Genomic DNA, 18,380 nt, shown 5'->3' with positions numbered 1-18,380 from the left:
TTCTGTATGTATTCATAGGAGATACAGAATACATTAAAGGCAAATCTTGCTAGCACTAGTTATCAGTCCTTATAATTTGTTAATAAAGATAGAGCCTAAAATTTGACCTAATTTATTCCATAAAACATTCTATAATACTATATTTATTCTAGGATTAATAAATAAATATCAATGCATATATGGAATTCCTAACTATCCTTAGGTTTTTCCAATTCTGGTTATATGGTTGTATTTGAATATATACCATAGAATTTTCCTCTACTCAAAAGTGTAAAAATGCTTTGGCCTTCACTGGTAAATTTCAATTAGGTTGGTTGAAATAAATGCTACATAACCTAAATCAAAGATTTACCATAAGTTACTAAATATAAGATATCATTGTACATAGTGGTTTAGAAGACAGTTTCATCTCATGAAACATTTATTCATATATATGCTTTTTTTTTTCACTTAGGGTTTTCTTCTTTTACATGGCACTTGAATAAATACATAAAAAAGCGCTCTTGAATAAAATATTTGAATGGTTTTACTGAGGCTCCACAATTTTCTAATAGATGAAACAGAAATTAGTCTATTTATGTAACAATTCTGATTACATTCAGCAACCACTGAATCTGTATTTTGGGGTCAAACCTACTTTCAGTTCTTTACAATAGTTAGTTCTTCGTTCTAGATGAACTTTGATTCCAAAGGATTATCTGAAAGAAGCATTTTTCATTCTGCTCATAAAACCTACAAATCAATTACAAGCTGAACTTATGGCATTTCTGAAATTCTATCAGTTCTAACAGCTTGAGAGCTTTTTCTTACAAAAACATGCATTTCCCTGCAGGGTTCTGAAAAGTTTCCCAGCAACACTCATTAAAAAAGGCCACAGTTACACATTAGCCTTGCTGCTACCATTTTCTTCGTAAAGTATTTTTTGGGTGACAATTTTCTATTCAGTAATGCAACTGCATATAATTATTCAACTATAAAAGCCTGTTGAAAAAGAATGTGGAGATGATGGCAAAAGCACCAAAAAGTAAATGAACTGCTATGACTTTAGACACAGTTTTGCCCTTCACTGTATTAACTTACAATTAACATTTGGAAGGATTTTCGTGTAAGAGACTGAGGGCAGATTTGATCCATTTGCAGGGAGGTAATGTTCCTAAATATAGTTTAGAATTGTTCAGATATAGATAAAATAGTTCACATTTTTCATATACTGAGGTAGCATCACTAAATTGTCAGGAAAAATACAATATCGACTGATAGTTTCTATATTTTAATACCAGGATATAGAGAAATTACAGTTTATGAATAAAACAGATGCTGGTATAAGATGAAGTTTATAGAAATCACAATTAAAAAAAAAAAACTAGAAAAGAAAATTCATTTGTTTCTAGGTAAGAATCCTGAACTCTTAGAGCTATAAAGAAATTAAAGATGGTTTCCATGTAATCCCTCCAAGCAGAGTCCAAGCCTCACTTTACTCTGCTTCAGCCACCCAATCTCCACCAAACATATACACATATATTTCCATTTTGCCGTTAAGAAAATTGGGGTTGAGGCAGGCTAGAAGACTTGCTTAAGATCATCTGATTAGTAGCAGAATTAAGATTTGAGACAAGGACCATTTTTGTTATGGTGAGTTGACTCTGAAATAGGGTCTAGAAGGAAGTCCCAATACTAAGGCAAAATTAATAGATTTATTTCTGCTCCCAATGAGGAAAGCCACTCTTCTCCCCTTGTACTCCTTACAGAAAGGTAAATGCACTTCTATAATAGGCCCTATTACTTACATATGGGAGGATTACTGACTTCTGGAAGGTGGGACACTAAAGCCTGGTGAGATGTACAGTAGTATATAGCTTCACTATATAAAAACATACACAAAATATTTTCACTAAAGCTGTACTCATCCCACTTGGTGTGCATTAAAAAGACGGGACACATTTAAAATATTTAAGATTAATGTTCAGTATGTCCCTCCCTCATACTCTCCCACCGTAAGACAGAGAATTTTGAAAACAAAAAATTGTATAACAGAGACACATCATACATACAAACATGCATACACATATACACACATTCTGTCTTTAAAAAAACTTTTATAAATGTTGAACTATGATGTATACCTGAAACTGATGTGTTTTATATTAGCTATATTTTTTTAATAAAAATCTTTAAAAAATTTTTAAAAATTAAAAAAAAAAGACTTTATATAAGGCAACTTTATGGAAGAGATGGTTTTTGATCATGTGAAGTGAGTGAAACTAGATTATTTTTAACTCCTAGTTAACTTTTCTCCAGTTGCTAATGGTGATTTTTTTATTAGGAATATATGGCTTGTTATAACGTAAAAAGAAAAACCCAGCTGAAAGAATTCCATTATTTATTTTTATTCTCTGATATATTCAATGCCTTAATATCTGATTCCATTAGTATTGCATGTACATGTAATACTTGCTGGATTATATTAGGTTGGTGCAAAAACAACTGCGGTTTTTGCAATGATTAACCTTTTAAACTGAAATTACTTTTGCACCAACCTAATATACTATGATATTATTACACAGAGAAGTGATGGTGGTGGTGAAGGGGACGATAAAAATGTTCTTGTGTAAACTTTTCAGACTAACCTTATGTTCTTGAACACAGGCACTGGAGAAAACATTAAACAAATGCAGTTGGGGGGCTGACAAATTGACTGCAACGAGGTTAGTTATCGAAGACATAGGTATCTAATAAGATATTACTTAAAATGCTTCTCTGTGTAGGACTAGGTTTGCTGAATTTTACATGCTTGGGCTGAGACCTTGCATTAATTTACACTATACTAACTCATTTTCTTATTAAGCAAATTTGAAATGATACAGCATTTTTGACTTTGCCAATTCCTTTCTCTTAATATCTTGTGTTTTTCTTCAGGAAGGTCAAAGAGTTTAATATTAATCTTGAAAACATTGCTATGGTATGCTCTTATCCTTAGTTCACTTAAAGTAAAGCTGAGATAAGTAGATTACATGGAATAGACCAACACAGGACAAGTATTGACAGTACATTTCAGCCCTCGATTTCTTACCCACTTTTCCATTTTCTGTTGCAAGCTCCAATACCAGTGATTCTGAGCCAGGATACCCATCAGAATCACCTGGGGAGCATTTTCAATCTATTCATAAAATTCCCAAAGGAGTAGAATTTGGTGAAGGTGTGAGCAAGGTGGATAAAAGTCTCTCTGTTATTCTAAATGCCGTGTCTCCTTTACTCTAGTTGAGAATCACTGTTGTCTTAGTCTAGTTTCCCAATATACGCACTTCGGTTCTTAAATATGTTTCCCTCTATAAGTCATCTTCTTTTAAATGTTTACGCCACCATAACAATTTAATAATTCTTATTGTGGGGCCCTGGACTATACACCATTTAGTCTTTAGAATAATGGTTGTGAAATCTAATGTTTTTGATACATAACAGTAATTTCTTTCCTTAATGACTTAGTAGTTTTCACTTTGTGGAATGCATTAACTTAATCTAGTATTGTCATGCTCAGCACAATTCTCAACTGTTCTTCCCTTCTATATACATATGGATTCGATATGCAGACATTTCTTTGGTTAACAAGTTATCCCTTTTACCACTCACTAGTCTATACAAAGGACACTGATATTACACATTATTCATGATGCTTTCAAGCTCTTCACCCCCCAAAAAATAATAATCATAATAGGGTGAGATTTCTAAAAGTATAAAAATCAGCTTCTCTCCATCAACACTGTTTCAACTCTAAAACATGCCTGTTTTCCTCTAATCTGTAAAAATTCCTTTATTGAACTTAAAATTATCCCTACCAGCAGAAATAGTTGCATTTTTTTTAATCCTTCTCTGTGAATATAATCCCATTTCAGAAAATGAAGCTTAAGCATTTTCTTTATATTGCTAGCTGAAGAGATTTCATTCAAATTCCCCTCTTTGTCAACAAATGGGCTCTGGAAGCTTAACAAGGATCCTCTTCATAGCTGGACATGAGACAGGGGAGGCTGCACAAATACACTCCAGCTATTTTCACCATACAATAACAAGTACATCTCTACAAATAGATAGGTCTGCCAACAAGCATTAAGGATACTGTGATGAGCTACCATGCATGATACCCTGAAGAATCTAGTTTTCCCTTGATGTGCATTGCTAAGCTCTATTATCACCAAAAGAAAACTACAAGTGGGCATCCAAGGCAGAACGTACACTGAAAATGCATTTCTCTCACAAAATTCATGCTATCTCCCTTTGAGACACTATGCAGACCAGTGAACTAAATCTTGAACATGATCAACAGACAAAATGGAAAATAACTTGCCTCCCATCTGTGTAATTCATTTTTGCCATTTGTTTTTTATTGAGTTTATCACCACTTGCTAGCAGTGGAAATAGGTAAACAGTATTTTGTTTACTTCAGATGGTATTTCTTTTTTCATTTACAACTAATAGCCAATGAAGCCAAATGAGGAGGCTGTGGAATGCAGGATTTCCAGGGAAGCAAATGGGTGCAAAATATAATACAAATTTCAGGGGGAAAAAAACAACAACAACCTTACAGAATATGGAAACATACTCAACAAGGTAAATCTTGGAAATTGTAACATTTACAGCTTCGGAATTTAATGATAAAAAAAATGCATCACTTTTTCTTGACAGTATAGGAGAAAAAAGATAATATAGAAATAGTTATGCTACATACTCGTATTTCCATATCACTAAAACGTCCTCACAGGGGAAAACAGAAAAGCTCTCTAATAGTAAAACATAATTTATATACAACAGGATCTTTTCGAATATTTGGAAGAAAAAAAAAAGGCACACTTGTGCTATTATTTTATTAGTAAAAAGGACCAGGCTTCATTAATGACACATGGGTAAATGTCTTATTTTACCATTTGAATAACAACATTCATTATGTTCGCATTAATAGGCAAAAGAACAGCTATTTTGATATTTGGATGCTGAGCAATGTAATGAAAGCCAGATACTTTTTTCAAACAACCTAGTCAGTGAAATTTAAAACATAAATGGTTTCTAGACAGAATATTCGCTAATGGGTTTTAAAACTTGTTCTCATTCATTGGACATGATTTCAGAGGTAGTTTACTTGGTATAAATTCTATTCTTTGTACTATTCCCCCCGACCCCCCTTAATTTGAGAAATACTTGCTCCCACGTAAGAAGTGTGCCACAAGCCTCTGACTTCCAAGAAGAGAGCATAGTGGCTCATTTTCTAACTCTCTACAAACACTTTTTTGTGTCTAGATATAAAGGACATAAGAGACATGCCTAAAGAGAAAGTGGTCCATGAACTTTGATCTTAGACATGATTTTTTCTGTCATCGGGTAATTAACAACTCAAGAAATTTAAAGAAAATAAGTTCACTCCATACTTGCATGTGTTTTAATGGAAACGTATAGCATTTTGGAAGGGAAATGCTTCACTTTTTAGAGAAAACAGGTACTAGGTAGGAAATAATCAAGTGAAAAGTCCAAAAAGAGTGAGGGACAGAAGGACAAGAGCAAGGAAAATATTGCTGGGGGCAGAATCTCTTCCCCCAAGGACAAAAATGTCCCATGGATTCCTGGTTTCCTGCAACTATTTCTTCAGTTTAAACATGAACATTATGTCATAGCCCAAAGGAACACTGCAATTGGTGATGATCCCTTCTTTCTCAGTATCCTTTTTCAATTAGTCACAAAACCTTTATGATTCTACTTCAAGAAGCTAATCCATACCAATTACCAATAACTTAAAAACAGCTTTGAAAACAGGTATCAGTTCTTCCCAAATTAACCTGGAGAGTCAATGCAATGTCAGCAAAATTGCAACAGGATTTTTTTTTTTTTTTTTTTTTTTTGGTTTTAGAAATTGACAAGTTGATTCTAAAATTCGTTTAGATACTCAAAGAATCTAGATTAGAAAAATATGGGCAACAGATCTAAATTAGACAAAATAATCTTAAAAAAGAATGAAGTTAGAAAATCAAATTCTCTGATTTATAGACTTACTGTAATTTAATGTATCAAAGAAATTTAATGGGCAAAGAAAAGACTTGTCAACAAATGGTGCCAGAACAATCGGACATCAATGTGGAATAAAATGACCCCCAACCCTTATGTCATATTGTACACAAAAATTAATTTGCTATACTGTAGATCTACATAAAAGCTAAAACGATAACGCTTATAGCAGGAAATAATGTAGAAGAATATCTTCATGACCCTGAGGAATAAGCAAAGATCTCTTATAGAGGACTCACGAAACACAAACTATGAAAAAAATATGATAAACTAGACTTCACAAAATTAAAAATTTCTCAGCAAAAGATGCTATTAATAAAAGGCAAAGGCAAGATGTAATCTGAGAGAAAACATTATGTATGTACATATGTCATATATTATATATATATAATATGGATAATATATATATAATATATATGTAAAATACTTTTATCCATAATACATTACTTTAAAAACTCCTTACAAAGCAATAACAAAAAGACAATCTAACTTAAAAAGATAGAAAAAATTTGAACAGAGACTTCCTATCAGTGAATAAAACATGGACTAGAAGCACCTGGAAATATGCTAAACCTCACTAGTTACTAGAAAAATGTAAATTTAAATGTTGGCAAGGATATGGAATTCTGGAACTATCATAGATGTCTGGCATCTATGATAGAGTAGAAAATGGTACAACAATTTTGGAAAAGTTTCCAGTAATTTTGCTTTAATTTAAAAATACTCTAACTTGCCTTTAATACAGCAGTTCTACTCCTACATATTTACCTGAGAGAAATGAAAATACGTGTCCATACAAAGGCTTTTATAAGAAATTTAAAGCAGCTTTATTTGTAACAAAACCACCACCACCACCACCACCACCACCACCACCACCACAAAAACTGAAAACAATTCATAAGTCTGTCAGTTGGAGAATGGATAAACAAATTGTACATTCATACAATAGAATAATACTCAACAATATCAAATAATTAAGTACTACTACACTGAACAGCATGGTTGCATCTCACAAAAATATGTTGAGTGAAAAAGACCAAAATGAGAAGGCACTCATTATATGATTCCATTTATACGAAATTTCCAAACAAATAAAAACTAACTTATGATGATAGAAATCAGATCAATGGTTGCCTATGGAGGATGGGGGTTGACTGGAAGAGGACAGAGACACCTTTCTAAGATGATGGTCGTATTCTAGATCTTGATTATGGTTTTGGTTGTATAGATATATATTGGTCAAAGCTCATCACTTTATTCACTGTGTATTTCACTGTATGTAAATTTTACCTTAATTGAAAGTTTCCTGTGTGCTACATACTGTCCTAGGTGTAACCTTCCTTGATCCTCATAACATCCAGTCCCCACTGCTAGATTAGAAAACAACAATGGAGGGCCAGACATTTGCCTCATGTGTTTAAAAGTATGTAATGAGTGCCTACTGCATGTTCCAAGGACTGTACTGGGCACTGGGCTTACACTGTACATCAAGCAGAGAGCGTCCTTTCACTTCTGAACTTAAACACAAATAAGATGACAAATTTCAGTACAATTGTAACAGAAAAATAAAGTGTTTGTTCCTTGAGAAAGAATAACAAGAAAACTATTATAGTGTTTGGATTTGGGGGCATGAGGTTTTAGGGAAGTCCTCTCGGAGAGTATATTTGAATGGCAGGACATGTACACGTTAACTAGGCTAGCCTAAGAATGAAAGAAGACTAACTGTGGCAGAGGGAGGAGTATGTCAGAAACCTCTGAGACAGGGGCAAGAGCTGCATGTTTGCTAGGAAAGCATATAATTGATGAGACTATTTCAGAAGTGGCCTTGTTAGTAACTACCAGGACAAGAGGCACAAACCAGGCATCTGGTCACCTGACTGATTGTTTACTGGCTAATCCTAAGGTGTTTGTTGTGGAAGGCCAGCATGACAGGAATATAGTGCATGAAAGGGGAAAAAAAGAATGAATATGAGATGCTGAAGTGGGAGACACACTTAGGGGCCAAATCATGCAGAAGCGTGTGGGCCATATTATGGGGTTTGGATACCATTCCAGGTGTAACAGAAGCTTCACTTATTCCAACTGAAGGGTTTTAAGCAGACAAATATCATGATCTCATTTACATTTTTTAAAAAATGACTAGGCTGGTTTGTGGAGAATGGTCAAGTAGCTTGACAAGTGGCACACAGCCAGTGAAGAGTCAAGTTTAAAAACCCTTCATTTAGAATAAGTGAAACTTCCATTACACCCGGAATGATGAGCCACCTTACATCCAATCCTCTCCAGCTCCACTCAAGCCTTCAGATCACTGTGGCTCTCACACATCTGGGCTGTGGCCTCATGACAGACGCTCGGCCAGGACTGCCCTGTTGGATCACTCCCAAATTCCTGACTCACAGAAACTGTGAGCATTATAAATATTTAGTTTTTTAAGCCACTAAGTTTGAGGTAATTGTTGCTTCAGCAACAGATAACTAATACAGCTTACCATTTTCATTTCTGTAAAGAGTGTTCTGCCTTAGGTATAGAGGACTCACTTTGTAACTTTACTTTGGAAGTTAGAAAACGATATAACAAATGTTTCTAAACTGAAATAGATGCTCTTATTTCTAATAAAAAGAAACAAAAAACAAGTATATGAGAAAGAAAACCAGAAAAAAAACCAGAACTTACATTTTGTAAAAACAACATACATGATTCCTATCCATTAGGAAAAGCCACTTAAAAATCCAAATAGAATTTAATTAACAATAAAAATATAAAATAGACACAGGTAAGATAAATTCAAAATGCTTTGTCATCCTTATTGTGTGCATATACTGATGCATTATTTGCAATAACACACACACACACACACACACACACACATATATATATATAATGTGAATAGTAGTTTAATGCATACAGGTACTCATCATGAATATTCATGAATTACAATTTATGAATTAGAAGTTATTTCTACTGTTAAAGCTAACCATTTCTTCTTTGCTTTACAATTGTAACCTGACTCTTTGACTCACTATACCAGCAGCCTAGGATAAGTGTAAATATTTTAATATACCCACTTTGAATTTCATACATCTTAATTTTATAGTTAAGACCTAGACTCAACTCAGTCATATGCCTACCTCTTTCTTTAAGGTTTAAGATTTAAAATTAACTGACTACCATCACAAAAGAAGTGAAAAACAGAGTTTAATCTTCTAACATACTTTTTTTTTTTTTTTCTGGTAATAGGTATTAGTGTTTGTGCTTTAGTTCTAATGTTTGCTATAGCAATGCTCATGATGTAATATACATAATAATAATCCAACTTTTAAGATAAACTTAGGACCAGAGGCTGAGGGGTAAAATAAAAGGACTCTATGGGGGAATATAGTGGAGAATTAGCTGAACTCTGCCATCCCTATTTTCTGTGTCAGATGTTACTTTTCTGCCCAAGAATGTGAGATGAGAAGCTTTCTCTAATAGCGGCTTTAACATTTATTGCTGTACTTTAAGAAGTTTTCTGCTACAAACAAAGCCAGCTTTGTTGGTTCATGCACTGGGCATTTGTTAGCTGCTTTTAGCTTCTTCTATTAATAAAATGTCCTGCTGGGTCGAGAGTGATTTGATTCATGCTTTAATTCTTTATATACTGGTAACCAATAGCCATCATATGCGAAGAAATTCTGTGTTCAGTTCTTGCTCCAAAGAAGGAATTCAAAGTGCTTTTTACTCCTTTTTATCTCTGCAGAAGCCTTTTCAGAAACTGCCAAAGGTCTTCTGTTCCAGTTCCAAAGGCTAAACCTTGGGTAGACGCTTCAGAACTGAAGGTCATTTGTACATAAAGGCATTAGCCTAAAAATGAGCTGCCTTCACCATACATTGTAGTTCTTCTATTTGCATATATGCTAGAGGCTTCTAGAAAACTCAAGATTGCCCAGAGTTGGCAAACAATGACCTCATGCCAAATCCAACCATTTCTTTATGTCTATGGTTGCTTTTGAGCTACAACAACATAGTTAAGTAGTGACAAAAACTATATGGCCCATAAAGACTAAAATACTTATTACGTGGCTTTTTACCCAAAAAGCTTTCCAGCCCTTGAATTAGATTCTGAAGTATTTGTAAAAGGCGTTCTTCCCTTATACTCTCCATCCCATTTCAATCTCACACTGAGACAATTTTTGCCTTGGTCAAATGATCTTTAGTGATAATCTAAGTTCTACTCTCTTCATCCCATATTCGCTACCTGAGAAGTATAGCCTCAAAGTTAGAATAATGGACCATTAAAAACTCTATTATAATCTACTTCAAGGACGTTTCCTTTTTGTGAGAATATCTCTGAATTAAAATAATTCATTTATATGATATTTATTTAGCACTTCAATACTTTAAAGTTTACTCAGAATTTTCATAAACATTATCAGCTATAACTATACAACATGGCTCTCTTCTTGACATTAGCCAAACTTCTGACCAGTTCATATTTTGCCCTGAGAAGAGGGCAAGTATAAAAGTCATACATAGGGAGACATTTTAAATTTTTGCACTGGTTTGATTCCTGGGGAGAAAAAAACAACAACAACAGTTAATCTATAATTTTTCTGTAAGACTCCTTGAGAATCACTCAAGTGCTTAAATTTTCTTTCAAATATTCCTGCATCAAAATAAAATCTGATTTAACTCAACCATCCTTATCACAGGAATTTCTCAAAAGTATTCTATAAGTCTTTATGAGAAAGGAGTTGAGGAAAACATAAAACAACAACAAAAATTGACATACATTGCAATTATTCAAATAGTCCCCCAAAGTAGAAGTGGTTATACTCCTGTAATATTATCCCTCATTTAATAGATAAAACTACAGCTTCATTCATGCATTCATTCAACATTTATTGATTTCATACCAGGTATAAAAGAAGTACTAATATTAGTGGTTTTAAACTCTAGAAACAAGAGAAAACATCACCCTTGAGAATCAGAGTACAGTGGGCAAAGTTGGTCAGTAAATGAATAGTAATAGAATAATGTGATTGGTGCTAATAACAGAGGTATATACCACATGCTATGGAAGCAGAAAGGAGTGTTGAAGGACTTCACTAAGATTATTTGTATAAACCAACTCCTAATAGGTGGTAGGAGTTTATCAAAGTAAAAACAAGTACAAAGTCATAGAGTCAAGGGGGGTTCTGTTGCACATGGGGTATCCTGGAAAGCACAGAGACATGGCCTCCAGGATGGAGCAGAAATGGGAGGCCAGAAGTCCTCCAGAGGCTACCTTAGCCTGGAGAGAGAGAGGAGTACTTTTATAACTCATCTACCTAGGAGTGCCATTTTTATTTTCCACAAAGTCAACTTAAATACGAGGGACAACCTGAATGTGGGTGACGTTCAGAAAATGCAGTTAATCTCATGAGCCCTACAGACTCATTGAAGAGTTGGAAACAGGGAATGCCATAAACAGTTGTTTACTTTTTCCTCACATTTAAAATCTTTTGCACGATAATATGAAGGATGGGCTAATGCAAACAAAGACTGAATGATCAGACCAAAGTTAGAAGGATGTTATGCAAGTCCAGCTGAGAAATCATGGAGGCCAGATCTAAAAGGTTGTGGGGCAGGGATGGAAACTAAGAATTGCTCAAATCACAGCATCCCTTTACATTGCCTAGAGGACACTTCTGGACAAACACCTGAGGATAAATGAACAGAAGGTAGTCAAAGTAGATCTGACACTCTCCGAAGCAACTACAGCATAGGCCCGAGACTTGTGTTCGACTACGTCCCTGTAGAAGGAGTGCCACATTTGCTAGGTTTCAGAGTCTCTTTAACTAAAAATGAGGGACTGGTTCATCTTAAAGTATGTCATCAATCACAGCTTAAAACAAGCCTCAGGAAAATAGTCTTTATCACCATATTGGCTTACGTTTTATCTAGAGCTAGGGACACTAATCCTTATAAAACTAACTACAGCTATTAGCTCCATTGGTATAAGCCTAAAGGATGAACTTAAATAAATGCATTTACTCAATCAGTCAATAAATATTTATTATATAGTTACTGTACTGAGACTGTATGTTGGCAGTAAATTTAACGATGACTGTAACCTAGCCCTGCTTTAAGAAGTTCATGGTCTGGTTGAAAACAGGTAATGATACAAGATTATAGGTATGCGCTGGGAATCATGGCGCCCCAGAGCTGGTGTACCTGAGAGTGGAGGAAAAAGGAAGGCTTCCCACAGGACGAGAGGACTGAGCAGATTGTCAGAGAATGAACAAGAGACGGATGAAGATGTCTGAGCAATCAGGTGGGGTAGAGGAGAAAAACAGTGCTATAGGCTGAAAGGTAGCAAGGAACAAGCTACAGAATGATTTTGATGAACTGTAAGCAGTTTGACGTTGCTGGTGTGATGAATATACATCAGTAAAACAGAAGGAGAATGAAGAGGTCAGCTCAGGTCATGTTCAAGGCTTCTCAAGTTTTATAAACTACACAACTCTTTCTCAATAAAATTTACTATTAAGCCCCAACATACTAATGCAAGCAAATCAATGAAAAGAAACCTCAATAGATAAATAAAACATGTTTCACTGCTTGTGTCTGAGCACAGTTTGAAAAATCACTTCTGTAGGAGGTGAGAAAACAGTACACGTTTGCACAGGGAAGTGGAGGGGTCAGATTGGAATTTTAACTCCATCACTTGGACTACAAGGTAGAGAATGGGTTTAAAGATGCTGGGAGTGGTAGACTAGTGAATATAATTATTAATACCTGAAAGAGGCAAATGGCTGGATTTGAGAAATATGTGAGGGTACAACTGGCACAGGTGGATGACTTATTAGATTTACTACATGAGGGAGAAGGAGGCCTCAAGGATAACTCTCAGAGTTCTAGCTGATGTATCTGGGTTGGAGACTACAGAAAATATACATTCAATTTTTATAGAGTATGTTCGAGTGTGGGGCAGGGACATGAATGGTGAGCTCAGTGGCAGGCAGAAAACTGGACATGAGGAAATCTGAAGTTCAGAAGAGAAGTATAGAATCAGATGTACATGTGGGGGTCATCATTATCATTATGGTGATAATCACAGCTACTGTTTAAGGAATGCTTACCAAGTGCTTCAAAGGTGTTACCTCATGACAGCTTGACAACAACACTGTAAGAAGGATACTAAGAAGAGGCTGAGGTTTAGAGAGACTGAGTATCAAGCTCAAGATCATACAACAAGGAAGTGGCAGATGTAGGTGCTCTATCTCGTTTAAAATGCCTGCTCCTAACCATCACCACCTGAGAGATGAATGTCTCCAGGGAAGCATGAAGACCACTGAATCTCAAGAAGAGGGGCAGGCTGGGTCATAGGGTATGAGGAGGAACAGAAGGAGTAGCTGAAAACATATATTCAAATATTCCTTCTCAGAACTTGAACAAATAGATACATTCAGAGGCCAGGCATGTAAGTAACATGTGAAGAATCTGGGTCTCTGGCAAAAGAAAGTCACAGGGTAAATAGGTGAATTAGAGAGTGTGTCACCTGATTCGAGGTATTCAAATTCAAGATTTTAGTTTTAAATAACAATTCTGGCAACACAAAAACATCTTCCACTAGAATAACCATAGTCTTCTAGTTTGGCCCACATTTACTAATTATCTCTGTACAAACTACAGAACAAAAACATAACACTTAATAAAGGGTAAATAAGCACAAAATGAAGTAAGAAAATTTGTAGAGTATGTGACTTTTAAAAAAGTGCTCCAACACAGGGAAGTTTGTATTTTTTGCATGACTGAATGAAAAGACACAGCCCTTTATGTAATTCAACGGTCCATACATAAATAATCATGAGAAATTTCTCTAAAATAGTCCTAAGGAAATATTTGCCCATGTGAAATAATTCAGGAAGCTTCCCTTGATGCAAAACTGAGGACTTTTGCTAGGTCTGTGGGACTAAAGTTAGTGTCCAAATTTGTCCTCTCATATTTGAGTATTATTTTCAAAATGTTTAAGTTTTAGGATGTTTTTTTATGATGTCTTATTTTGTAACACTGAGTGTCGTCATTATGATGCTATATATGTGCTGGGTCATTTAACCTTTACTTCTAGTTGTCCCGGAATGGGCAGAACAGGGTGGTCAGCTGGCATTATATTTGAAAGGGCCATACTTCAGAAATGGCAACTGCCAAGTCCTTTTGATCTAGGTAAATCCATCCACAATCAACACTTTACTTATTATCAAACTGAATACCAAAGGTTGGTATTTACTGATGAACTAGTGTTTGGTTAATCATTATGGTGAATGTATTAATGAGTTCTCTTTGAAAATAAAGGCATTGAGGCTATGTAAATTAGCTAATATAGTTAAACACATCTTACTCCTGAATGGACTATATGAAACTTGTATCCTGCACCTCTTAGAGATGGGCCCACAGCTTTATGCTCAAAGTCTGTGTGTCAAGACATTGGATTAGGAGGATGTCTGACTGAATGACGCTGACAGAAGGGCACAGAAGCCTGCTTCTAGAGTGTTCACCTCACCTGAATGTTGCATATAAAGTATGGTCACAGTATCTAAAACAAGAAAGACCTAGGATCTCATTGTACTTACAGAACAGGTTTTGCTCCTGATTTGCTAATAAGTGTCGATCTAACAAATATCTGACTGTGATAGAATGTGGACTTGACTTGCTTTCTTTATAACCTGGTAATGAAGCTATCTATTCAGTATTTCAAACTTCTTGGGTGGCCATGATTATTTAACCAACAAACAAATAACAAAACTACATGAGTTTTGCCAAATTTGGCTTCCATCAGTTAAACAGAATGCTATGAAACCTTTAATATATCATCTGGAAATCTTTTAGAAAGTAGCAGATATATATTTTTGAGATTAAGGAAACTAGTCTCTGAATATGTCTATTTTCAAAATAATCTTTGCTTTCTGCAAAACAGTACTACCTGGCTCAACAAAAAACATTCCTACTTCAAGCTACAATGGAAATTTTTTACAAATAAACAATATTTGAGTGGTATATGAACATCTTGGTTGAAATTATGAATGCACAAAGATCAAAGGGCAAAGCTTGATGAGAAAGCTTGAAATATAATGAAGTGAGTTGTAATTAAATTTTATAACTGCATTTTAAGAAGGCATATAAGAAATTGCATTTGATTCTTTTGCTGCCAGCAATTGAATCTGTAGTTTAAAGATTTGAATACATCATATATTTAACAATAGATTATTTCAGCTTGTTTCTATCCCAACTCAAAAGAAAGCAGAGATACTCAGTAGTGAGATAACGGAGTCAATTATATTTCAACAAGCTATTCAGAGAAAGATCCCAGTATGACACTTCAAAACTCTTCTGGACATCAGCACCAAATGCCAGTTTTCACACAGACTAGCGATGACAACTCTCAGAGGCAATACCAAATAACTTGTTGATCAAGAAGTCTCTCAGATGCTTCTATTTTTCCAAGTGAAGAATACTGAAGCATCAATCAAAACTTACCAGGGACCTCAAATATAGGAATCTGATCAATTACAAAATGCCCACAGCAGCAACGGGGTCCTAACACAACCTACATAATATACTGTAGGCACCGATCAATAGTTTACATTTTTAAAACACTTTCCTGGAATGTACACAGAAAAATACAGATGTCTCATTTGTAATTTTTTTTTTCAGAATTCATTAATCCTAAATACAGTAAAGCAGGCATAGCTTTTCGCATAATGCTATTTCACATATAAAATGAAGTAGGGTAAATTGAACTCAATTCAGCACACATATCATAATCAAATATATGATTATTCCCTCTGGAAACTTGATATTGTTGAGAATGACTAGGAATAAAATCCCAGTGTTTTACATTTTTTGTACCTAGTCCCTCTATAGTGAATTGCCCTAGGCTTGCAAGATCACCTAATTAGGCAGTAAAGCAAAATTAACATAGAATAAAAGAAAACCAATAATTTCTCATTTTCTTTATCACCACTAGCATCACCACCTGCTCCTTCCCACCTGCATCAATAACTGTAGCAGCAAAAATTAACATAGTCTATCTGGACCAGAACCGCTATGGTCCCAAAACCAGGTAAAATCTAATAGTAGCTGATTACGTGGGGAGAATCCAAATGACACTAAACTTTGTTTATTCATATTTTTTTTTAAACTAAGCCCATACCAGCCATTCTTGATAATCAGAAATTAAAAATAAAACTAGACTTTTCTTATCTTGCCTTTGACATTCCTAATGTTTGCAGATATCAAAAAGACATTTTCATGAAAAATAGGGACATTAGAAACCTGGGAAAGCCAAAACATGCAAGAAGAATGTAATTTCTTGAGACCATTTTAATGTCTGAATGTTATTACCATGTAGACCTATACAATATGGTTTTAACTGGCAGTGGGTAGCCACTGAGCATTTGAAATGGAGCTAGTCTGAACGGAGATGTACTATAAGTAAAAAATAAACGCAGATTCTTAAGACAAAAAATATTGTAAAATATTGTATTAACATTTAAAAACAGTAAATATATATTAAAATGGTCATCTTTTGGATATGTGTTAAATATAACATGCAGTAAGTCCTCACTTAACGTTGTCAATAGGTTGTACGACTTGAAGGAAAACAAAATAGGATATAAAGAAACACATTTTACCATAGGCTAATTGATATAAACAAGAATTAAGTTCCTATGGCATCTCATCAATGTTATAAAGAAATAACGTTGAACAGAATGATGTTATTCAAGGGCCTGCTGTACTATTAAAATTAATTTCATTTGTTTCTCTTTATTAATGTGACTACTAAAATATAATTACATATGTGGCTTGCATTTGTGGCTTACATTATATTTCTATTGGACAATAATAATTTAGACAATAAACACTGCAATATGTAGCAAACATTGTGGAAAATTCTGTTTCACCATTTGGCTCAGAACTTGTAAAAACTTGACCACTTAACATGAAACAGTTTTAAAAGCCTATTTTCCACAGAAAACCATGCAGCTTTCCATATTCTAAAGAGGGGGCATAACTCAAGAGTGTTTGGAGGGAAAACAATGACAGGAAGGGAGGCTTTGGCATAAAAAGAAACTAAACTATGGCCTCCAGCTAACCCTCCTAACTTGATTGTTTTTCTAGGTCCCAGACCCAGTAAATAATTCCTACTTCAGAGAGAAGCTCTCCTTTCTGGGTGGAGGAGGTTCGAGGATAAACAGTTGAAGAATTATGAATAGGTATTAACAAATAAAGAAGCATTTCTAAGGGATCTGAAGCCCTGCCCAAGTGAACAGCCAAAAGGGGAAGAGAAATTTCCTAATTTCTTAGGGCCTACAGTTACATTTTCTCTCCTTCAACTCTCCTTCTTTCCCCCTCACTTCCTCCTTTCAGTCCCAGTATTTAGCCTCAATTTTTCCTCTGCTGGTTATTTTGCACATTTTTTTTCCTCCTAATTCCCATTGGCATCTCCCTCACCTTTGGTCTTTCTCCTTCCTGTTTTTTCCCCATGTATTTCTTTTTTAAAATTTATGTTAAATAGTCATAACATGGACCTGATATGATTTGTCCTATAACAGGCTGTTAACAGATTTGAATGCTTTTTATTCAATTTCTAAGAAAACAAGACACCCAAAAGAAATGAGAAAAAAACAAAACATTCAAATATATGAAAGTACTTTTTACTTCTCCAGGGCCATTCTTGAGTTATTATTTTTGTTTGGTCCTTCGGGGTTAGTGACATCTCCATTGGATTCTTCCCCTGGCTTAATGCAACATGACTCAAGAAGAAATCGGAATCACCTGAGCGTTTCCTAGGCCCAATCCAGATCCAAAATCAGATTCTTTGGGTGGGAATCAGCAGTCTTAGGAGTGTAGGTTAGCAAAATAAACTATCCATAATCCTTGACATTGATATATGTCCTACAAATATCTAATATATCAAAATAACCTACTGAAAGTACATTTGATTTGTTTTTAAATGACAGCTTGTGGGAAAAAAGTTCAATTATTGGCTTTAGTACTTGAAAATTTTAACAAGTTGAGAAAAAAAGAGGCCCGGATTGATCAACACATGTTATTAAAGCAGTGTTTACCAGAATTCCTTTGAGGTAGGGATAAGTTAATTTAAGATGGCTATTACAGGTTTCTTGGAATGTATTTCAGGGTAGTTTAGTAAAGAGAGCTGACAGTCATTTCTGGAACAAACCACGGTCATTCATCTCAAGTCAATTCATAGAAATAGGGCCTATAGTTTTACATTCTGCTGAAAATTACTATGCAGTTAAAGAATTGTAATGTTGGTTAAGTATCAAAATGTTTTTGGTTAAGTAAAACTTTTT

The 18,380-nt window shown here is 34.7% G+C and overlaps 1 protein-coding gene across 5 annotated transcripts in view; it reads right to left on the bottom strand.

Moving 5' to 3' along the window:
- Window positions 1-18,380, bottom strand: part of ADGRB3 (adhesion G protein-coupled receptor B3) — a 681,550-nt gene that overhangs the window by 127,617 nt on the left and 535,553 nt on the right. The window lies entirely within an intron of this gene.

This window comes from Rhinolophus sinicus, linkage group LG05 (assembly GCF_036562045.2).
Source record: "Rhinolophus sinicus isolate RSC01 linkage group LG05, ASM3656204v1, whole genome shotgun sequence".
Classification (NCBI taxonomy): domain Eukaryota; kingdom Metazoa; phylum Chordata; class Mammalia; order Chiroptera; family Rhinolophidae; genus Rhinolophus; species Rhinolophus sinicus.
Note: the sequence above shows the minus strand (reverse complement) of the source record. Positions and strands in the feature narration are given on the sequence as shown.